At 41.5% G+C, this 24,498-nt stretch overlaps 1 long non-coding RNA gene across 1 annotated transcript; it reads left to right on the plus strand.

Moving 5' to 3' along the window:
- Nucleotides 1-2,182: 2,182 nt before the first annotated feature.
- LOC108404344 (uncharacterized) lies at nucleotides 2,183-9,126 on the plus strand. The gene is made up of 3 exons (XR_001854910.3): nucleotides 2,183-2,349; nucleotides 8,248-8,406; nucleotides 9,004-9,126. It is a non-coding gene; the product is annotated as an uncharacterized lncRNA (long non-coding RNA).
- The last annotated feature ends 15,372 nt before the right edge of the window (nucleotides 9,127-24,498 follow it).

Genomic DNA, 24,498 nt, shown 5'->3' on the forward strand with positions numbered 1-24,498 from the left:
ATCCTTAACAAAGGGCTCCATCTATGTGGAAAATGGAGGGGCAACAAAAGGCCAAGGGCCTTTGCATTTTATGTAAATCCAAGATTGGGTGCCTGAGAACTTCTTGGGGAGAGCCTGTGCACAGATGGGCTGTGGATTCTGGAATGCCTGTGACTCTGGGTCTGCTGGGCACTACTGGGAGAACAGGGTGGGGACCACTTTTTTAGTGATATATGTGAAATGATGGTAGAGGTTTTAGCAGTTGGTGTCTTAATGCCCCCTCTGACCTCTGCTGGTACCCAGGAGGGCAAGACCACCCTACCAGCACTTTTGGGATGTACATGGGGCTAGTTCCTTCACCCAAAAGGGCACACTCAGTCTTTGCATCTGATTTAGAAGAGCAGCAAATCAGGAGAGAGAGAGAGAGAGAGAGAGAGAGAGAGAGAGAGAGAGAGAGAGAGAGAGAGAGAGTGTGTGTGTGTGTGTGTGTGTGTGCATGCACACTCGTGCATTCACTTTATTCCATAATGCAAGATAGGTATTCGTTGGTAACAACAATGTACATTTAGGGAATTTTATCTGTGGAATTCACATTTCTGCACAGGCAAAGTCACTCTGAGTTTATTTTTTGTCTCCATTCATATTGCTTTTATGAATACATTTAATGGCCTTTTGCTGGTATTTACTTTTCGGTATTTATCTCTCCATTTCTTTATTTCCAGTCATCATTTGTTTCTCTCTTCTTTTCTTGTCTCCCTTCTTCAGCACCCTTTAGCCATGCTCTGATCAATTCACTGAAGTTTGTCTTATTAATATGGTTACATCCACTGCACTGACATAGGGTCTTCAAAAATTTTTTGGCAATTAAGAGAGCTAAAATTTCTATTTAAAAAACATCCTTGCCCCTGGAGATGCCAGGGTGGCTCTGGGACATTGGTGGGAGCTGAACTCTGCCTGGAATGATGGATGCATTTGAAGTGCCTGGGAAGATGCATAAGGCAGGGTGTAGGGCTAAAGGGAAGGCATATAAATGACTTAATATATACCTTTGGAACCATTTTCTATTTACAAATTTGAGTCAAGAGACCATAAATCTGCATTGAGATTTTGATAGGTGGAAGTGTGGTCACACCCTGATAAGTTTAGGAATCTATGGGCTAATGCATAAAGAATAAGAATATGAGGAAAAATTCTAGAAATTTCTTAATGTGGTGAGCACAGGAAACAATGGGAAATTTGCTTCCAAGCAAGGCTGGATAAGGCAGTGTTTACAGCTGTGAATGTAAACAAGGAAACCAAGCACAGTGCTCACAGCATGAGGGCAACATCATGTTTTTGTTACAGGGACTGAAAACTATGCATAAAAATTGGAAGATTATTTGGTATTTAAATACAAATGTGAATTTAGTTACAAACCTCTAAAGATGCATTTAATTTTACCACTCCTCTTAACTCTGGCATCTTGTAATAGATATTTACTCTTTAACCACCCCATGCCTAATTTTTGACCTATCAGGCCTTGTACTGACTCAATAAAGTAAATAGATATTTAAGTCAAACTAGAAAGATATCATAGCATTGCTAGAATGTTACGTGCCCAAAGGGAGAAGGCTGATTCTGACAGCAGGGATTATAAATGTTTCAAAGTAATTAAAACCTGACTTGCCTTACTTGATGTATGCCTTTTTCAAAATGCCTAATTGTTTGCACAATTTAAAATAAGGGGAAAAAACATGGCAACTTTACTGAGCCAAGAGGGAGTTGTTTGAAATGGTTCATGTTATGTTTAGATTCATGGAGGGGTATTTGAAAGAGCGCTGAGGCTGCTGTAAAGGATATTCCTTCAGATGATTAAATGCAAATATTGTTTAAAAATGAGTAAGAAAATGATTTCGGAATAAGCAAGAAATAAAAAATAGAGGCAAAGAAGAGGATTGTTCAGGGTGTGTAGGGGGGGATTTCTCATCTCCCCAAGACCTGTTCTTGAGCTTCCAGGGTCTGAAACAGCTTTGTTCTGCTGGACGGCCCTGGCGGGAGGGCAGAGGAAGATGCAGAGGCAGCTCTCTGCCGGAGGGAGAGGAGGCCGGGCCAGGAAGTGCCCAGGGTGCCCCCTCATTCCTTTCCTCTCCCAGCTGGCAGGCAGCGCCTACTTTCCCCAGGATGCCTGAGGTTTCAGAGTTCACTCGTGTGCAAACAGCCCTGAGCAAGTAACAGAAGACCTGTCCTGACCTCCATGGTGTCCTTTTTAGTATTTGATGCTAAAACCAACATCACAATGCCTACGCCAAAGAGCAGCTGGAAACCGTGACTCTGAAGTCTCCTTCCCTCCTGAACTCTATCAGTTTGAATTTGGCTTATATTATGTATGAGGTAAGTGGAGACTCATTTTAGTCTCAGCCTTTTGTAGCTGATGGCTGGACGACTTCGCATGTTGGGTGCTGGTAGTTGAATCTGGAGACACCAAAGGCTCTTGCAGCTTAAAAAGTTGAATCACGAGGGGAAGAAACTCCAACTGTCCTGGTCTTGAAGCTGAAAATCTGTTAGCAAACGGTGTTTCAACTGCTCTCCATGGGGTTTCTGCTGCCGCGGAGGTGGGACCTGGTGCAATGTCTGTTTGTATCTCAGCATTTCTGCTTTTGATCTAACAAGAGTTCAGAAAGGGGAAAACTAGCCCTGAATTGGAGGAAGTTTCAGGAGCTTCAGGAATTGTATCCCATGGGTTTAAATCATCTACTTGCTGACAAGAATGTTTTATCAAGGCAAGAGTTCTCTTTCAGTTCTGAGTTTAGATCCAACTTAAAGAGATTCTGGATTGGAATTGTATTTTGCATTGGCAAGGGAGAAAAGGCGTAGGAAAAAGGACTTCTAAAGCTTCTTGGACATCAAATGGCTATTTCACAACATCTTTGTGATGAGTTAAGTGTAAATGAATCAGAAACATACGGACCAAATTTCCTTTGAAATTCACATGGGCTTAAGAAATTATGGCAAAAAAAAATTCTTGGCAAAGAATATTTTGGGATTTGCCAAATTCAAGCCATTTGAGAAAGAGTTGGAGACACTTTTTATGGACCCTAGAATGGCTCCATCTTTGCTCCTTTCTCTTCCCCACCCATTTGTCAAGGTGCTCTGCAACCCGGAGAGCTCCAGGTTGGCCAAGAGTCAAGCACACTGGAGATCTTCTGGTGCTTTCCTGGTGTGCTGGGGAATACCAGAGACAAGCTTTTGGGCCAGCAGTGGAGAACCGTGCTTGGTTTTGGAGTCAGAAGGGCCAGCTGTTTGAATCCTGTCCAAATGGGTACTGCCTTGAAGAGTGGGATCTCATCATGGCTGCATCAGGAAATTGTATAGTTGGAGAGAGATTTTTCAACCCTCCCAGGAAGGATTTGGCTACTCAGTGGGGAGCACCTGTCTAGAGGTACATAAATCTGTTAGGCAGAACAAGAGCTGATTCCTTTCTCTAGCCTTGGTCTTACCCCCTCTACCAAATAGGGGGCCTCTGTAGGGCAGAGACTCCGGGGTCTTGTTATTTGTTCATGGCACACAGACTTTTCTATGGGAGATGTCTGCAATGGTTGTTGTACCAAATTGAGAATGAATTGCAGAGGACACGCTTTGCAAACGTACAAAGTAATTTTTTGATGAGAATCAGGAAATGTCATCAGAGGGAAGGGTCATTTCAGCAGAGCTTTGGGGTTTGGAAACCATTTACTTGTAAAGAGGTTTTCATTGGAGTAGAATTTTTTCAAATGGTAATTAAACTGAAAAATGGGAAAAGGGACTGGATGGTGATATTTTTTTGGAAAAGGAATGGCAGGTAGGTGAGCAGTGATAGGTAATATCTAGCCGAGGAAGAGCAGTTAGGGAAAGGACAGTAACAAGAGAAGCTGGAAGTCCATGATTTAGAAATGCTGGGATGCCAGGCCACCCTGTTCCTTGAACCACAGTGAGGGTCTCATCTGCTTGTCGGCGTCCCATTGACTGTGCAAAGACAGCTGACCCGCCCTTGGTGTCCCAGGTCCAGCACATTCTTACTGAGGTAGCGTCTGAAGTCAGATGAGCTGATTCTCTCCTCAAGGACATGCACAAAAAACCTGGCCTCTAGTACGACAAATACAAATTTGTCCAGTGAATGAAGGTTGATGTCTAGTGGTTGGCTATGAGACAACATTAAAGGAGGAAGAGGCAAAGAAGACTGAGAACCAAGGATCTAAAAGGAAGGCAAGGAAGCCAGGAGAGTTTAGGGATTTTTAGATATCCCTAGAGCAATGAAGGAAGGCAGATTGAAGAGGCAGAGAAGGATGGTAGGTGAGAAACTTTTTGATTTAGCTGCCTGGGAGTGTTTTATAAGCTTCCTAAGGGAGATTTCAGAAAACAGAGGGAGAGAGGGAAGCACCAGGAGGAGCCAGGGCCTAGTAGAGAGCTAGAGGTGACTTGTATGTCAATGTTGCTGTGACCTGTTCCACGGCTCTGCCCCACGGATTCACTTCAGCAAACAGCTGAAGAACAATGTTTGATGAACTCCCACTGTGCACCAGGGAAAGAGAGAAGCAGGGGGAGGCTGCCTCGGGAAACCTGTGGTCTTTCCAAACAGAAAGAACCAAGTCTAAAACTAGTCAACGTGAGCTGATTGAGATAAATGCTGGAAGGGATGCACAAAATGCTCAAGTTTGAGAAAAGAGGAGACTCCTTCTGGCTAGCCTGATGAAGAAGGTGCTGTCTGAGCTCTACTCCATGGCCTGCCTCATCACACACAGCGGGAGCCCTCAGCCCTCCTGCCTTCAACAGACTTCTGCTTCCCACCCAGCTGTGCAGGGGCCGCCAGAATTTGGCTTGCCACAGGATTCCAGGAGTTTCCCTTCCAATACCAAGGCAGGTGCTAAGCAAAGCCGAAGTGGAGCCCAGATCCTGGAGCACATGAGACCTAGTCTTTGGGAACTGCTGCTCCTCAGGCAGGAGAAGTGACTCGTCAGAATGGAGGTCTCAGTGTGCTAGTGCCCACCCTCTCACGCTTCACCTTCAGTGAGGTCAGAGCAGCCCTCAGGGCTAACAGGCAAGTCATTAATTTCCTAGACATCTGTATCCACCATGAATGAATGTGAGCTGTTTTCATTTCCTAAGAGAAATCCATAAGAAGCCAGTTTTCATTAGTTCAGGTGTTTGCCTCTCCAACTGTTTATTTTTGAAGACAAAGACAATCTGCTGTATATTTTCTTGACTGTTTTAAGGTCAGTGGATTCCTAGGGTCCAGGGCCCTTTACTGTAGCTTCTCTCCAAGGCTAAATGCTCAGAGGCGGCCTCGTCCCTCATCCCAGCAATCTCTGTTCCCTTCCTAGTTCTTAGTCAGTCAACCACCCAGCACTTAATTCAAAAGAACTGGGGCATCCTGATCTCTCCAGGGGGCAGTGGGAGTCACAGAATGAGCATATGGGTTCTCAGGGCTCTACTCAGTCTCTTTGAGTTTTATCTACTCTTTGGACCCCTGCCATTCACAGTTTCTTGCTTTTTACACAGAGAATCCTGTACAAAATAATAGAATTTCTGTAAGAAAAATTAAGCTGGGAAAGAAAAGATGTTTTGGAACAATTCGAAACATGGGTGAAATTTATTTTTTGGGGTGTTTTATAGGGCTGAAGTTACTTTAGCAGTTTGAGAACCCTAATGCATGTCATGCATTCAACAACTTGTCTTGCTCATAAAATTATCACCTTCGATATACTCAATATAAAATATGATTTATTCAGAAATAACTGAAACTGGCCAAACTGAATTTACTTCTACATGGTTTTAATTTTTTGACAAAAGAAATTTTGAATTGATGAGCTCAGAGAAATCTGGCAGCTCTACTTTTTGCCATTGTAGGACCTGGCACAAACTGGAGGCAAGGCCCCAAATGTACGAGAATGATTCTTGAGAAATGTAAAAATAACAATACAACGAGCTTGTGTTCTTGTCCAGGTTTTCTGATGGGACTGTCTTTTTTCTAGCACTTGTTCTGGGTCTGTAGATGTCTAAGGCCTCCCCACACTTATTTCTGTGTCAGATCCCGATGGGCAGGTCGTTCTCTCTGGCACCCTAGATCTAACTGCTGCAGTCTCGTTTCTCTGACCCTCTGCTCTCTCCAGCTCTTTCCACAACGGCTTATTCTGAGGTGCTAGAAAAAAAAAGGGCAGGTGTACATTGTTCGATTTTGCAGCTGGTCTCCATGGTTGTCTGAATCGCTCTGTGTGTAGACAGACATCTATGAGGAACTTGGGGAGAACAACTGTGATCCGTTAGCAAGCAGGCCTCTTTGGGGTAAGTCTGTGACCCCTCCTCAGTCAGGATCCCCACTGAATACAGAAGGGATGTGGTTAAGGGGTCTTGACAGCTGTTTGTCAGGTGTGTTTCTTTTTGATTAGATGGCAAGGTCCTTGAAGGCAGATCTGTTTTATTCATCTCTGTCTCTCCAGTGTTTAACTATGTACCCAGCACATAGTAGGCACACAGTATTTGATGTTGTTCAAAATGAACAAAGTTTAAACACAAAGGGCCTTTAGTAATACAGTCTTTAAATGTATATGTAAATGATCTGGAATTTTAAAAATTTTGCAGCAGGTTACTTACACTAACTCTATAGTCATAAGCCTAGTCCAATGTTGCCATGGGATCTAAAAGTCTGACTGTGAAGAAATTACGTTTCTTTACAAAATACAATGTTTTGTTCATCCGCCTCCTCCAAGATGAAGATGTCAAGACTGGGTTAAACATATAAGCATTATGTTACAGGAAGTGGTTTGTCTGAGAGAAAATGAGGGGGCTGGAGAAGGCTGGGAGATCAGGATGCAGATCATATCCCAGCAACGATGGGAGGGAGAGGGTGGTGGCGCACCCTGAACTGCTGTGCAACTACAGAAGTTTCAGCAGAACTGTCAAGAGTCCTCAAGCCAAGTCAGCTGTCAGGGGAGTCCTGAGTGTCCTAGGAATGGGGCTGTGTTAGCAAACCTGCTCCTTTAGCCATTGGCTGAGAGCAGCTGCTGTGTGGTGTGGCATGTGGTCAATTACAGAAGCTCCCAGTCCTGGGGGGTCTACAAATGCCTTCTCATGAGGGTCACATCCATACTTTGTCTGAAATACCCAGCACAGCACGATGAAAGGAAACATCTTTTTCTTTATACTGGAATTCAGAAAGCTACAGCACATTATAGAATGAGGTGTACTCTTTTACATATAATATCTCAAGTGAACAGTTAAGCAACTCAATGATATTGACAGGACAGTGGACTAGACTGGCATTGGTCTCCAAACCCTATTTCCTCCTTTTTCTTTGTATTAGAATCCCTGACTTGAAGTTAAATCTGTAAGTGTTCAGAATAAAGGTCTGATTTCTCACTTTGTCTCATAGTAGGTGTGAATGTAATTCCTGGCCATTGTAAGTGGAAGGATTGTGAGCAACTCACAGGAAATGTATGAAAGGGAAGGGGTGCAAACTTCTTCTTGTTGGCTGGAATACATATGTGATGATCAGAGTCTAAGCAACTATATTGAACCCTGAGGTAGAATATCACCCTGAAAGTGACAAAACAACAATGTGAAAGGTGCCTGGAACCCTGACCCCATGTGGTCCATACAGCCCTGGATTGCCCACCTCCAGACTTCTTTTACACTTCTATCTTTTTATAATCACTCTTATTTTTGGTTTTCTGTCACTCAGAACTAAACCTGACCTTACTAATATAGACAGCACTTTCTGAAACTAGGGCCAGAGAGACTGAAGTGACATGCTCCTTTAACAGATAATAATAGGTGGTGAAGTTGGGATTTTAACCGGTTCTCTTAGCTTTTAGGTTGAAGATCCTTGGAATTAAAATTGAAGTTTACATTAAACTTCATTGTGCCACAATTCTATAGGCTCTATGGAAACATCAAGGGAAATCTTCTCTCCCTGCCTAAGCCTATTTGTCTATAAAACAGAAACATTTTTGCTACCAACATTATGAAGTCTCTCAATTACTTCTAGGAGATAATAATATACATGACAGTGCTTTATAAACTCCAAGTCCCCAGAATTAAAAGCCATTTGTTTGATCATCATCAGTTTACTGACTTCAGGTTTGAAGAACAGGAACAGAAAGTGTTTGTCACTTTATACAACATGAGATGTATTCCGGGCAGCTTCTGGCAAAGTCAGACCAGGTCATTGAATGGTAGGCTAGAAGAGGAGGGAGAAGAAGAATTGATGACTCAAATTCTTGACGTTTTTGTACATTTTCTACTAACTATTTCCAGGTCTCTTCATCTCAGCTGCATCACAGGCTTCCCTGAAGCCAGCGCTGTGCACCGTGACTCCGTGCGCCCTGTCCTCGCCGCGCTGGCCAAGCACTTGTTGGTCGGTTGGTGGCTGCTTGATGATTGCTGGGACTATTTTTCCTTTCAGTTTAAAAAAATGTGAGGTTTATTAACAGGACTACTTTCTAAATTCTTGACCCCACCATTTATTTTTTCTCTCTTAAAAAAGGGCAAAATACCTAATGATTGCTTAAATTCCCGAATTTTTGGTTCATTTCTTAATGTTGTTAAGCCAAACCCTCCTCTTTGTGGGTCTTTATTTTAACTCGGTCTTGATTCTAACCATAAAATATGGAAGAAATTATGAAACAATTTTTTCCAATAATTCAGAATAAATATTTAGCTTGTTTGTACAATTCTTAGCTCAGAACCATGTTTATGTGAATCTGTAAGATTCCATTTAATGATAATAATTAAACACAGTGAAGTAATGGAAATTTTGCTATGGAATATTTAGTTGTATCACAATTCTAATTGAATGAATTAATGAGCAAAAAGTCATAGGGTCATAATGACCCTAAGGCTTGAACAAATGGCCTTGTACTCTCAGATCACTTAGGCTTACTTCAGAAGACAGGGATTTAAGCTCCCTCCTTTATGTATTTGTATAAAATAAAGATAAGCCTGTCTGCTTATTACAAATGAGACCATACTGCGTGAATGTGTTTGATTATTATATTCCTTCTATTCCACAAGGTAATAGCAAATATATAAATCTGTCCGAAGACTCAACTTTTTTGGATGTTTGGAAGAAGGGATTTGGGAATGATTGACATTGTTTAAGTACGTTCATAACCACAAAGCACACCTACTGCAAAAAAGTAAGTAACCAAAATCTCCAGGTTATGACAGGTAAAAGCAACATGGTATAGTGGTAGCATTCCAAAGTCACAGGTTCAAGCCTTAGCTTGCCCACTGACAAGCCGTGGGACCTTGCACAAGTTACTTGACTTCTCTGAACATCACTTTCATTCTAGGTAAAATAAAAGGTTTGGTTTTGCCACATTCACTTTCCAATTTGAATATCCTACATTCTACTGCCCAGTATGTGACAGTTAAAATATAAGACATATGACTCTAACATGTACAGTTGCTCATGGAGCTGAAATTTTGATGCACTTGCATTGAGGAAACACAGGGGCAATATGAACTGGGGGAAAAACTGGCATCACATTTGAGCTGGGGGCTGACCTGTAAAACAGAGGGCTGCTGGGTGCAGCGATTATGTTCCTTAACGCTATGAAAGTTTGGAGTCACAAATATCATGTACACATGATTCAGGCAAAATCTGAATTATTAGATATTTTCTAACTACCCAGGGGTTTGTAATTGTGTTTGACAAAATACATGGTTGACATCACATTTTTCAATTTTTTTCCAGATGTTAAGTGTCATATGAGCCCAGCCAAAGGTGGTACATACTTCACAAAGGCAATTGCTAGTGAGGGAAAAAAATCAGTTTCTTTAGTTGGCAAAGTGCATTAAAAAACCAAATTATTGATTTGGGTTTGACATTAGCATGGTTTTAAGTTCAGCCAGACTGAATGGTGTTTTATGGCCTAACTGGCCGATTATTGATTAAGGTCTTTTCCTTTGCTGTTTATGTTATCAGTCTGCTTTTTAAAAATATATATATATCCAACCCCTTTTACTTTCAGCAGACAATGCCATTCTATGGCTTAGGACTCGTTCGGCCAATGAGAGAAAACCAGGTCCAAACTGGCTTAATCAACAGTGGAATTTATTGGTTGAACTAATTGAAAAGCCCAGGAGGAGAGTGAGCTTCAAGTGCAGCTCAGAGCAGAAGCTTGATCTATACCAGCAGAACCTGGCTTTTCTCAGTCTCTCCCTCAGCTCCTTCCTTCCTGCTTGAAGACCTGTGGGAAAGGTTACCTGCCTCTTAATCAGAAGCCTCAGCAAACACCCTGTCACATCCTGTTGGCTCTAGTCGCAACACCTGCCTGGACCCATCCCTGTAGACAATGGAATGTGATTTTCTGATTGGTTTAGAGCTGGGTCATGTGCTCTACTCTTGAGTCATAGGGTTGAGAATGGAAAGAACAGATTCTCTAAGAGAAATCAGGGTTCAGTTACCAAAACAAAGTGGCATGGATGCTGGGTGGACAACCTCAGATGTCCTCTGCCCCTGGAACCTACTTCACTGGGACAAGTCTTAAGAGAATAGGATACCCATCCTCCTGTTCATGGCCAACCTATCTACCAGTTGTCTTGGCTCTGTCCATATAGTCCAGGATCTAACTTCATCAGTCATGATTAATATTTCATGTATCTTCACCTTCTTCCTTTTTTTACTGGGTCTTGCCTTAGTTGTAAACATGCTCAGGTCTCTCCTATCATGACACACACACAAACACACACACACACTCATTATCTTGGCCCATCTCCCCCTCAGCTCTAATATGTCACCTCTCCTTCTCAAAAGGGCTTTTCACCCCAAAATGTGTCTGTGTATACTCTTTGTCTCTACTTTTTTCATGTATCACTCACTCTTAACCTACTGTCTCAACACCCCTGTGGCACGATTCTTTCTTTGTTAGTAAAAATTTGTTCATGAAGACAGACCTTGTATTTTGAACAGGAAGATATGATGTAGGGAATAAAAGAATTTCCCCTTGGGAAGCAGAGTTTAAGGAAGCTGTGGCTTCACAGCATCTTAGTAAGACACAGCCCAAACTCTGCTGCCTGCAGGGTGAAATGGATGGTTTCAGAACAATGCCTAGAAACCTCTGGTAAATCTCCAAGTCAGCCACCTCCTGATGCTCAAGCACAGGCCCTCAGGGAGGCACATCTCCTCTTTTGCCTCCTAGTTCTCATGGAAGTGCCTTCTAGCTGCAGAATCTAAAGGAAGCGTTTTTGTCAAGGGAGTTGGAGGGATGTAGTTTCTCAGCTTGCAGCTCCTGCATAAAAGGAGAGCTTAGAAGGGTGAGACTAGTTCTGAATATTGATAGGCTGTAGCTGGCCGTTGTCACACACAGGCACTTTGTTCTCCTCTTCCACTTAGATCTTTCTATGAGAGTTCTGTCCTTGAGCTCTTCCTCGCTCACACTGCGAACTCCCCTTGAACTCTCTGATCCACTCTTACCATCCTAGTCACCTGTGGGCTGCTGATGTCTCAGTCTGTAACTCCTCCACACATTTCTCTGTGAATTTCATGTTGTACAACTTTGCTGGAACATTTCATCTGATTCACCCATAAGGACCACAAACTCAACTTACTTAAGCATGAAACTGTTTTTTTTTGTTCCTGAACCTGCTCTTCCTCCAGGTTCCTCCAGGTTCCCTGTCTCCTTTAACCAAATAGTCAACCAACCATTAAATCTAATTGTAAAAATCTTCCCTATCTTCTGCATCCCTACTCTCAATGGCTTATCACCTTTTATGTGAGCTACAACAGCCTCCTACCTGGACTTCCAGCTTCCAGCATCATCCGTCTTGAATCTACTCTTCAGAGCTTCTGAAGGGATTGATTTAAAGGACAAATCTGCAATGATCTTGACTGACTGTTAGAAGGCAGAAAAAGGGAACAATAACTCATCAGACAATTTTCAAAAAACTCATCAAAGAAATTGGACAAGATAGGCTGCAAGGATTCACAAAGAAGATGAGAACTGAAAAACATAGAGAAAAAATTGTATTCCGAATGCTCTGATTCTAAATACCCGGAATGAGTGGCTCTGGTGTATCAATTGAGGTTTCAGAGGGGGAAAATCTGATGAAGAATCCAATTTTTATGCTACAGTTTTTAATATGAAGTTTATCAGACTGTCTGGTTAAGCTTGCAGGCCTTATGTTGATTTCTCATGTATTCTTAGTTTATTTCCTTTTTGCAGTGTGTGGACCTCCATAGACACAAGATAGAATCTGATGTGTGGGAAAAAATGGTCAGAAAAAGACAGAGACACTAAGAGGAAATACAATTTTGCTAGATAAAAGAGTCCTCTAGAAAGGAATAATATTCACCTGCCTTCTTTTACCCCAAAATGCATTTGGTAACCTGAATCATAACCCTCATTGATAGTGGCATTCTGAATTCTTCCTTTGTCTGGGTCTGATTGAGTCTGTATGGAAAAAAGTCCCAAGTAATGTTGTCAGAATGTCACTGGGGGGCAGGGGTGCAGAGGGGAAAACTTTCTGGTAAACTTCTCTCCTGAAAATCGATGTACATACACATGTGTGTCAACATCTGGAGGCTAACACGGGGCAGCAGTCCCTGTGGGTACTGGTCCTCTCCTGTCCCCTAGAGAGGGGAACCTCTTTTATGTTGGATGGTTGGTGGGGACCTGGTTCCTCTACTCAGCCTCTGCATGTCTCTCCACATCCCCGCCCTCTCTCGACCTTTGCTTTGTGTCATATCAAAACTCACCCTCACTTCTCTCACCGTTGACCATTTTCTTCCTCTTCTTCTCCTCCTTCCCCTCCCCTTACCTCTCCTTCTCAGTATCACCATGCGGGTGGATCACCATTGTGGGTACCTTAAATTCTCCTTCCATACTGGCCTTTGAGTTATTATGGAAACTAATGGGGAATGATATAGGAAGTAAGAGGAAACAAAACTTTTTATTTTAATGTTTTAAGCAAAAGTGCTGGTGGATTTTTATAACAATTTAGGGATCATATCTCCTACTGATTGATTAGTATTTTACCTCTAGGAGTGGAAGCATTGTAAATAAGCAAAATTATAATCCTCCCAGTGTATAGCAGTTTATTAACATGATTGGCTTGAGCCTAATTAAATGGTACATACAGTCCCTTTCCCTTACAAAACAAATGGAAAGGGGAAAGCTGGACCTTTAATGCTGTTAACAATGATGTTGAAATTTACTTGTTTATAGGCTCTTTATTGAACATTAAGGGTAAGCCCACTCATGCATAAAGCCGGTGTGGTATAGTGGCTAAGACCATGGTCTCTGGGGTCAGGCTACTCGATTCGAATCCAGGCTTTTCCAGTTATGAGGTGAATGAATGTGAGAACTTTAAAAAATTTCTCTATACTGCCATTGCTTTCTCTCTAAAATGAGAGTAGTGGTAGTTCACCCCTCCTGCGGCTTTCATAAGGATCAGGTGAGTTGATGTGAATACAGTGTTTAGATCTACCCTGGGCATATCAGACTTACATATGAGACATACTTTTAAAATGTATAATTGAAGACCAGACTAAGAACTATTTTTAAATTACTTTATTTATAGTTTTAGGCCATTTCTGGGGGAATTTCCTTCAGTGAGCTTTTGCTTTCCCAAAGTGGAGTTGACAATTGTTCTATGGTGGTTATGCAAGGAGCTTCTCAGCAACCAGCAATTTTTTAGAAAGGCTTTATAAAGTGGTCTGTCAGTTTGAAAATCATTAGGTATTCCTCTTAGAAGTCAAAGACCACATTCAAAGCAAATTATATGCATGTTTCCTAAAAGTGTTAATGTGCTAATCTGTTAGTTCCCCCATCTAGGCAAAATGCCATACCATTCTACATGAGCAAAAACCATAGTTCTTGAAGATTTCAAATAAATATTACCCACTGTGTTTCACATTTCCAAGTGTTCTACTTCCCCAATAAAGTCAACAAGCTGGAACTGGCATTGAGTTCAGTAGAATGATTTCACTTCAAATTATAACCCCAAATCCTTCTAATAAGGAAGAGTTAGCTGATTGGGCTATTAATTCTTTCACTCTAGTAAACATTTGATTCTGCATTATAATAATTAAATCATTAGTTGAGAGACATAAATTTCTATTTTCCCTTGGGAAACATCTTTAAATATTTCTGGGGCTCACAGATAATGCTGAGGAATATAGTAACTGAAAGGAGAAACCATCCTTTAGCCAGAGAGAGGGTGCTTTTGATATAGAAAGAGAATGAGATAGAAACTGTGTCAGAGGGTGAGGAGAAAAGCTCCTCTGGCTGTACACGCAACACAGATGGTGAGGTGGGTGGACTGACGGGCCACGGTGGGGCACCTTCCCCCTTTCATGGCTCCATGTCTCATCTTACTGTACTTTTACAAACTGATGACTTTCATTACTCAAAATCGTGTTGACCTTCTGATCTTAGCTGAAATCAAGAGATTCTCAGGCATTCAGATGTTGTACAACATCTCCAGTTCATGTTCCCAACCTTAAATAAATGATTGCAGCTGCATGTACTCAAGTTTTCCTTCCCTTTCTCTTTCTCTCTCTCTCCTCATTCTCTCTTGCTTTCTCCCTCTTTCCACCCCTTTTTCTTTTTCGGTTTGGTCTTCCTTCTTATTTTATCCAAAATAACTCACCTCTTAAATATAATAATAATAATTCATGCCCAATTGGGTTTACAAGGTATTCCGGGGAGCACGATGCTACATGTTATACGTGAGGGTTAACAACTGAGCCATAGGTTAAAGATTCAGACATGCCCATGTGCCCATGCTTGGCTAAGTAAATCACTTTTCCTTCAACTGTACTGTAGTACTCTATAATCTGAAACTTGCCATAAATGACATGCTTGCATTTCACCCCAGGGCTTGTTCACAAGCAACTACCTTTTCTTGCTCTCTACTCGGTAGGAAGCCTCCATTATTCCTTTAGTCCTCTTATGGCTGTATTGCTTCATTACTTTGCCAATAGTGTTTCCATCTTTTTGAGAGAGGAAAGTCATTAAGTTTCAGAACAAAGAGCTAAATCTATCATTTATGGGGTATTGACCCTCGGGTAGGTACTGTATATAAATGATCTTGAGATTAGGGTTTATTGTTTCTATCTCCATTAATCATCTACCTTATATTTGACAGAAATATTGAGAGGTAACCTGGTGGCATGAATTAAAGTTATTTACAAGCTATTGAATAATTGGTGTCAAAGGCTCCTGTGTTGGTGGGCCCAGGGTTTCTCTACCACATTCCTTTCAAATTATCTTTACTACTGATGATGTTTATTTAACATGACTTTTAATTACTGTGTTTTATTCTAACCATAAAATTAATATATATTTTTGAGGAAAATTTGGAAAAATCCCCCAAAGCAAAAAGAAGCAAATAAAATCACACATAATCTCAACATTCAGAGATTAGCCTCGGTATTTTGGTGTTTTCCCTTTCAATGTTTCTTTTATACTTATTATATTTGTAACCAAATTGAAGTCTGTGTTGTATAGATCTCTTGTTTTCTTCAGTTTGCATTACATGCTGGGAATTTGATGATGACATCAAATACTCTTCAAAACATGGATTTTAAAGATTGAACATTTCCTGCCTTAGGGTTTGTTGGAAGCTTTGGTTTACCAACCCCCGGTCATTCTGAGTCTCTCACTTCTAGTAACAATGCTGGGATAAAATTCTGTCCTTTCAGCCCTTCAGCCTCACCTCAGAAGGAGGCAGCTTGGAATGTAAAAAACCAGAAAATAAGTGGCACCAGAGCAAATTATGCATTGGTGCATTCATGCCCTCCTGCGCTAATGACACCCACAGGCAAAAAATGGAAGGATCCCAGTTTGCCCCAGTGATGAGGCCTCTGTTCTGTTCTTTTAGCTCCCAGATGTGGATGAACAAAATCACAAAAGGCCCTCATTCTCTGCACTTCTCAAGCTATCTGCTCCTTGTCTCCTGCCGTCGGTCCTTCCTGCACTGCTGTGCCTGCCTGCCCCCACCCCAGCTCCTAGTTTCTTCTCCTCCTCTTCTTTCCCCTCTACTTAGTCTTCAAGTCTTAAAACCCATTCCTGAAGGCTTTCTCAGTTCTCTGTGGAGTTAGTGTATCTTTCCTCTGTTCTTCATAGAGGTTGGTTCGTCTCTTTTTAGTAATTCTGGGCGTTATTTTATCTGTCATATTTCTATCTTTGTCACCATGACAGCAATAATACTTGATTCATCTGTGTGATTTCAGCACTATTCCATGCTTGACCCACAGCAGGAATTCAATAAATGTTGAATGGTTTTAAGATAGATAAGTGAATGAAAGAAGGAGTAAATGGTCTGCTCTGAAGTTGCAAGAATAGAATTACGTGCTTGCTCTACACAATATTGTAAAATTAGGATCCTCACATTAAACCGAAGTGTATCTTTTGTGGTGTTTACAAATCCACACAGACATTCAATCCTCTCCGGGCTCATTTTGTATCATGTCAGTGTCCCTATGCCGGCCTTGTCTGGCTGCTTCCCCCTTGCTCTTTGCTGTGCTTCTCCACCGTCCACAGGGCAGTTGTACCTGCTGATCCCCCACTTAGAAATCTCACCCTTTTCTTCCTTTCTATGTTTAAATTAGTTTATACTCAGACCTCCCTTCCAGGGTTCACTTCCTCAGGTCTTTTACTAATAATAATGAAAATAACAACAAGACTGGCAATAATAGTAGCTGGTAGCATTTTGATAGCATACTTTATGACAGGCACTGTTATGAGCACTTACATTGATCATCTCGTATAATAACTCACAAACGTCTGAGACAGGGACCATCATTAACACCATTTAAAAATAAGGCAAGGAAGCCCAGAGCATTAGAGGCTAACACAGATAAAGCAAACTGAGCTATTAGCCATGCATCTTCTTCCCAGCTTTTATCATAGGTGCAATTTGACATTCATTTGCATGAGTTGTTGATTAATGTTTTTGTAACCCATAAGGTTGTTAGCTAAATAAGATTCCCTATATCCCTAAGCCCTTAATACTGTCTGATGCAGTTTAGATAGTCAATACATATTTGCTAAGTGAACATGGTTTTTATATTTGATCCAATGTTTCAGGATAGTATTGATTGAGGAAGTGTTCCTATTTCTCTGCAACTGTTAGAAGGAATTTTGATAGCATATAGGAGCATGCAATCTTTTTAATTAGAGTTCATTTTCTCACTGTGCCATTTATAATGTTAGAGAGTTTATGTATGATTTTGTTGAGACAACTGGTCTCACAGAGATATCTGTATTAACGACACATCCCCTTTGGCCCTAAAGTATGTTATTGCAGTCCCAGCAGCCTAATATCTGGTTAGAGATATAGCACATTGCTGCATATAATCCTGAAACAATATATTTTGTCACTTAAAAAAATGTTGCACAACATGTTTTCCTTTTGGCCCTGTGGCAATGTTATGTCATTCTCTGGGAATGTTTCTTTCGTATCCAAAGGCAAGTTTAGCTTAGAGAAATGTTATCAGCAGTTCACCAAGAGGTTTAATTGTATGCTTTCAATGGCAGAAGAGGGGAAACCCTGAAAATTCAGGTTAAATCTATTAAGCTGAACATCCTGGGTTTGAGTGGCTGCCAAAATACACCATGATAAGTTTCAAAAGCTAATAATGGAGGAGATTAAATTGGTGTCCATTACAGATTTGTGGAAAGCTGTTTCTTTGCATTAAGACTTACCAGCTGAACTGAATAAAGTTTTCAGCTTTCGACTTTTCGTGTGTCCTTTAGCTATAATTGCTGTTTTGGCCCATGGATCCGATTTTCTTCATGGTGTTGTCACACCATTACTTCTAGGTAGCAGACTCTTTCTAAGGCCTTTCATTCCAATATGGAAAACCATGGGTAGAGGAAAATGGGATACCAAATCAACTTCTTGAAGTTGTAGAGTGGGTCAAAATGGTCAGGACACTAAGGTGGAATGGTCAGAGAGTGGACCTTCAGAAGCGTCCAGAGCTGCTTGCTTCCATGTGGCATCTGTGACCGTGATAACAGCACCAGGTCTGTCAGGGACTAGCTGTGAGCTCAGGAGATACCTCTGGTCAGAATATAGTGTCAGATACCTTTATTTTTCAGCACTCTGATATTTTAGGAAAAGTTGTTTGAGTCATTCTGGCATGTGGTGAAATTCTGACTCCGGCAATTACCAGTTGCATGAATTTGAATGAGTTCTATAACTCTCTCTACCTTGATTTCCCATCTGTAAAATGGGAATAATTATCTCATAGAGTTCAAGTCAGGTAGCAAATGTTGAAAAGCAGTCACATCATAGACACATAACAAATATCATGCCCTTTTCCCATTCTCACCAATAAGGTACATGGAACAGACCAGGCAGTCGGTCACAGATCTCCTTTCTAAGTACTGAAGTAAAATTACAACCTACAAAAGAGATGATGGAAGCTTTGGCGTCTCACTTAGAGGAGTGTAAACGACGAGGTCTCCAAACAGTTAAAACAAGTTCATTGAATAATCAAGATGACTTTTGCCTTTTTTTTTTTTAGCTCCTCTACTACCTAGTTCAGTTCCAGCTTTGGCAAATGTCTAGGAACTCAGGAGAGCCAGTGCCCATCGGCATCACTTGCACAATAGCGGTAACCACTGTCCTCCCCCAAACCGCCATTTATCATCCTTCCAGGGAGAAGGAGGAGTTTGTCCTCTGCTAGGCTAAGCCATGACCAGTACCATTCTTTGAAAAATTCTCTTCAAGGGACCAGTGAATAAGGAGCATCTCCCATTCACAGTGCTGAACGATGGACATTTTATTACAATGGTGGTTAGATGCCAGGCAATCAGAAAAAAAATAAATAAAAAACAAGTTTTCTTAGGCAAACAAGCCCTGTCTGGTTAGCATATGGCTCAACTCAGAAACAACTGTCCTCCTTGTCCCTTCTGTGAAGGGAGCAATGTCAGTGCCATCAGCTCTGCGGAAACCTCACTGACTCAGAAAATGGAATAAAGTGGCCAGAGAAGAAAACGTTTTCAGCAAGCTGAGCAAACATGGCTTTGACGTCAGGGAGGGAGTATATACATGGGTAACAAAGGAGACGTGCACACATGGGGATTTTGTGGTACCTGGGCGGCTGCCCAGAGCACTAAATCCTGGAGTTGAGAATCCCTTTGAAGACCCTTCACAACACTTGAAAATTTCAAAGAATATCCTCATAAGTCAAAAAACCCTCTGAATGTCATCTTACCTTGTTCTTCTGCCTCCCCATTGTGCTGGCTGTCCCCAGTGACCGCCTGCAGCCCAGCCATCGCTTGGGGGAGGGGGTGGGTTGCAGCAGATGTGCACATCTGGATCACCTGCTGCTAACCCATCAGGCCCCAGCTTCCCTGTGGCTTTGGCTTCCAAGGGGCATTTCTGGGGGTGGCCCCTTCTCCGAGGTAACTGAATTTTCCAGAATAAGGGTTTTAACTATTGACTAAAAGATGGAACATTAAAACCTGCTGTGATGCTCAGTTTGACTTAAACTACATTTACTCCTCTTTGGGGGATGGCAGCATCCTCATTTCCGTGTATGTGAGAAGTAACTCTTGAATTAGTGCTTACAGCATATTTTAAAGTGGAGAACACATAGCATGGGGTGTTGAGAAAACTAAGGGCATCTTTTGCATTCTTCTGGTATATAAGTAATTTTGGCAAAAGGCAGCTTTAGGTCTCACTGTATGTGACTTCCAGCCCTGGGCTGCCCTGTTCAGCTCCCTTGTTTTTAATCATTAAATGGTGAGTATACAATGACATTGCACATCTGTTTCTGGTATGGGAAGATCAGTAAGGATGGGGGTGATTGAGAACCACATTAGGTGAAGCAATTACAAAGAAATGTTCAAAAGTGGAAGTGTACCATTTCCCCATTTTACCTAATACATCCAGCATCTGGGAAAGGATGACATGGAGCTGGGCTGATATGGTGGAGGTGGGGGGCGCTGACTTTGGTGATGCATTGAACTTGAGCAATTGGTTCACTTTGCAATAACCTTGCTGTACAGATTGCTTCCTGGGAGAGGTGTCTATGAGTGATGGCAAAAGCCATCAGAATTTGATGGCTGAATTTGCCCCTAGGTGACTTTGAATATGTGGTTACTTCTTTATGCTTTGTCTTTTAAAACAATCTGGCATTTTAATTAGAATTTGGCATTTGCGTTTGATGATATCCTTCTATATGAGATTCTAGTTACCTAAAAGGCTCTAGGTAACATTTAAAAGCACTGGACTCATTTCCAACAAGTAGCTTAAGCACTAGCAGAAACTGGCATATTAATATGAAACCCAGTGGAAACGCAATTTTTGGTTTGAAGAATAAACATATGTTGGGAATTGCAAAAGTCAAAGTCCTCCAAGCCAGGTTAAGTTGTTCTTTAATACATTGAGTGCACATAGTTAGAAGTCTGGGGATTTACAATCAACAAGAGGACTGTAACTTTCTCTTTTTCTGATTTGGTATGTGCAAATTTGTAGCACAAGTGTTTCATTTCTCTAGACATTTGCATTTAATTTGCTGCTGATTTTAATGTGAAAGAAGAAAAAAAATTTTAAAGGTAAGGAAATCATGCTCCAGGATGAACACATTACCTTTGGAGGACTACACGTTTTCACGTTGTATGTTGTAACAATGCTGTAAACTCAGGGAGGTATGTGCAGAACCTTGTTAAAAGCATCTATTTTGACCTGAATGTATTCTGAAAAATTGCAAATAGTCAAAGAGCCCAAATCTGCCTTATAAAATAATATTTTATCTTGATCTATGTCTTTTATTATTGTTTATAAGTGCAGTCTATCGCTTTCAACCTTAATTCCCATGATCATTTCTGCTGGCTTCCCCTCATGTTAAAAATGACAGCATGCATAATTTTTCCTTTATTCTGTCACTTATCTCTTATGTTGGGTGTTTTCCATTTTTTTTCTTTGGACTCACCACTTTGAAGAACTTAAAATCAAAGAGGGAGGAAAAGCAAATAATTAGAAGAAAGTAGTGTAGTGCTGCAGTGACATTTAGGTTCAGAGTGACTCACAGACTGCCTTTGGGAAAATTTGGAAATTCTTATACATTAGAGATTTGACTCCGTAAGGAGATTTTTCGGCGATTAGGTCCAGTCCCTTGGAGATGGATCTGGCAGTGACCCAAAGAATGGAAATCATGGAACTAGAAGAATCTTCTCTCATTTAAGGGCACACACACTCTGGAAATTTGGGATTAACGCTGCGAGGCAGTTGGAGTGTGCAGTCTCTGGATGGGCCTGCTCTCAGCTCCACTCAGCCCAGCAGGTGTCCCCCAGACATGCTGTACACAAGACAGCCTCTCATGGGGTGAGGATAAAAATAGTGAGAAAAAGGACACATTTTTGTTGTTGCTGTTTACAGAACACAGCTGTTTGGTCTTCAAAGGTCTTAGTCTCACAGAGCTGTAAGTTGTTGTTTTTCATTTATTCCCCCAGAAGAATGTGAAGGGGGAAATATTACAAACACCCCCTGCTTCGGCATTGTTTGATTTCTTAAAAAATTAATAAAAACAGTTCCTAACAGCTGGCTGAAACAATTATGCTCTTTACAAAAGCCTTTGCAGATGACATCAAATGTTAAGAAAATAATTCTTTCAATTAGTGTGTGGCCAGCGCACCTGTGAACTGGAACCATCCAAGGAAATACATCCGTGAATGTCAGTGAGAACAATTCAGGAATTCATCCACTCTGCCTTTTTCTATTGCCACATCCACACAGATGTTAATCCTGGGGTGCAAATGCTGAAAGGGGCCGCTAGTCTGCAATCCCAGGAGCCTGAGAAACATGAGTTCAGATCAGGAAAACTATTAATTTCCAACTCCCTGCCATCATATCATTTCTCCTTGTTTTTAGTGCTGCTTCTTTTTTATGTCTTTTCACAAAGTATGATACATAACTCATTGATCTTTGTGTAGAGTTGGCTCTCAGCTACACTGACAATTTATCAAGCCCTTATTCCTCAAAAACATTTATTGAACACTGCATGCACAGCAGTGTACTTGGTATTAGGGATATAAATGTGAATAAGCCCTAATCCCTGCCTTGGGAATGCTTATACTTTTTGCTGCAATCAGTTTTCCTTCTCTGCTGTAGTGATATGCTAAAGCATATCATCATCCTATTTTTTTCAGGGTTCCGATTTTGTCTGTGGAAGTAAATGGGTTTCACTTTGTGTATCAATAATTGAGTTGCAATGTAATAAGCCACCCCCAAAATAATGGCTTTAAACAACTACCATTGTTAATGCCATAAGTATCTGGGTCAGCTGAGTGGTTCTACTGATTTGGGCCAGCTCAGATGATCTTGGCAGGGTTTACACGATCATCTGTGGTCAACTGGTGGCTCTGTGGGGACTGGCTCAGTCTAAGGCAGCCTCACTTACATGTTAAGTGATTGGCTGGCTCTCGGTTGGGGTGATGGGGTGACTGGGCCACATTGTCTCTCATCATCTGGAGGGCTAGCCAAGGAAAAGATGACAGGTTTCTAAGGAAGCCACCAACAGCATGAAAGGCTTTTTAACACCTAGCCTCATAACTGGCACATGACCCCTTCTGCTGTGTTCTATTGGCCAAAGCCAGTCATAAAGCCACTCCAGATTCAGAAGGTGGGGAAACAGACTCTACTTTTTAAATAGAAGTAGGTGGAAAGACACATTCTACAGAGTATGAATGCGGGGCAGAGTAAAGAATTAGAGATGTTTTTGCAAGCACCCCCTTTTTATTCTTTATCATGGCCCAGAAAGAAATCTTATACCTTATAGGTCATACCCCTACACTTAATTGAATTTTATTAACTTTGCCCAAGAATCAGTTTTTCTCTGAGAGTCACCTAAATCTACCTTAATATGTATGGGTCATAATCTCTAAGGTAATATTGTGGATTAGGAAAAAACTGTGTTTCAAAAAAGGGGGGCATGTTGCAGAAGATGTTAGGTAAAGAATTATCAGATCCTTTAATAGGTCAGTTGCCTGTGAATGGTTTTTGCATTTCCTAATTTTATTTGATCTTTCTTCAAGGGGTCACATGTGCTCTAAGAACAGTTTGTGGGAAATGGTGTTTCAGAATGTGTTTCCAATCTTGGACATTCACTTATGAAGTGCAAACTGTGGCAAAAATCAACCTTCTAGACCAAAGAGAAGGAACCACCAAAGAAAAAGGACAAACGTAAGGAAAGGGCATTTAGGTGCTTGGAACCTTCTTAGGCTTTTCCTGTGAGGGAAGTCCCCAGACGTAAATGTCTCTACAGAGTGTCATAGTATCCTTACAGCTGGAGCGCCTGATGAGAAATCCAAGACCCTCCTTCCCTACACGCTTGCCCAGTGCCATGCTGCTAGTAAATGTCACAACTCAGAAAATACCGCTCAAGCGAATGCGCAGAGTGGATGCTCAATACAAGTTAAGGCTCTTTAGCTTTTCATTATTTTCTTAGTTAAAAGCAGCACTCTTGATTTTAGCAATTAAGCTAAATTAATCATGATGCTCATCCCAACTATCATGTGACCTGGACATATGACTTGCTAATTGTGGCCTCAGTTCCCTTATTAGCAAAGTAAGACATTTAGATTAGTGCAATAATAATTATTATAAGAGAAATGTATTCAGTGCTCACTGTGAACTCGGTTAGGTTGTCAAGCACTTTCAGGCCCTGAATCATTCGGCAGGTGAGTGCTCCTACCACGTGCCAGCCATTTTTCCAGGATCTGGTCTATGGAAAGGTCCCTCTCCTATGGAGCTGCTGTTTTTAAGGGCGGTCGTGGTGGTGGTGGGATGTTAGATAATATGAAAACAACTAAGAAAATGTAAAATAGTTATGAATACAAACACAGCCTTTTAATTTGCTGTCAGGGCCCAGAAAGTTACCTGTCATATCCTTACATCTTACTGAGCTTGAATAAGTGGTTTAAGTCAGGGACTACAATAGGGACCTGAGGGGGCTTATTGGAAGGTTGGAAGGGCCACGAGAAAGTGAGAGTGAAACTGATTCTTAAATGACAAGGAGTCCGCATACAAAGCACAGGGAGTCTTCCAAGAAAGTGAAACAGCTGATATACAGGCCCCAAGGGGGTTCGACAAATTGAAATAGTGCAAATGAGAGTGAAGCAGAATAGGCAAGAGGTCAAGGCGTGACCAGACAGGCTGCTGTGAAGACCTGGGCTTCTTCAGGGGAAGGTCACGGTGGGCTGTGCAAGCCAAGAGAAGGCTCCTGGGTTTGCTCCCTGAGGCCTTGGAAACCACCATAGGTTTTTAAGCACAGGTGTGGTGCGATCTATGTATGGGTCTTCAGTATGTTAATCTGTCTATTGTATAGCACATAGATTATAGAGGGCAGGAATAGAAGCAAGGAGATCAGTTAGTTCCCAGGAAGCTGCAGTCTTTTAGGTGAGAGATGGTGTTGCTTGCACCCACTGGTCGCAGCAGAGATGCAAAGTGAATATACTTGAGGGTTGTTTTGGAAATAAGGTTGAAAGAATCTGGTGATTATGCATTAAATGTGGGGAATGCAGGAAAGAGAGGAAGCAAGGATTATAC

The sequence above is a fragment of the Manis javanica genome, chromosome 13, assembly GCF_040802235.1.
Source record: "Manis javanica isolate MJ-LG chromosome 13, MJ_LKY, whole genome shotgun sequence".
Taxonomy (NCBI): domain Eukaryota; kingdom Metazoa; phylum Chordata; class Mammalia; order Pholidota; family Manidae; genus Manis; species Manis javanica.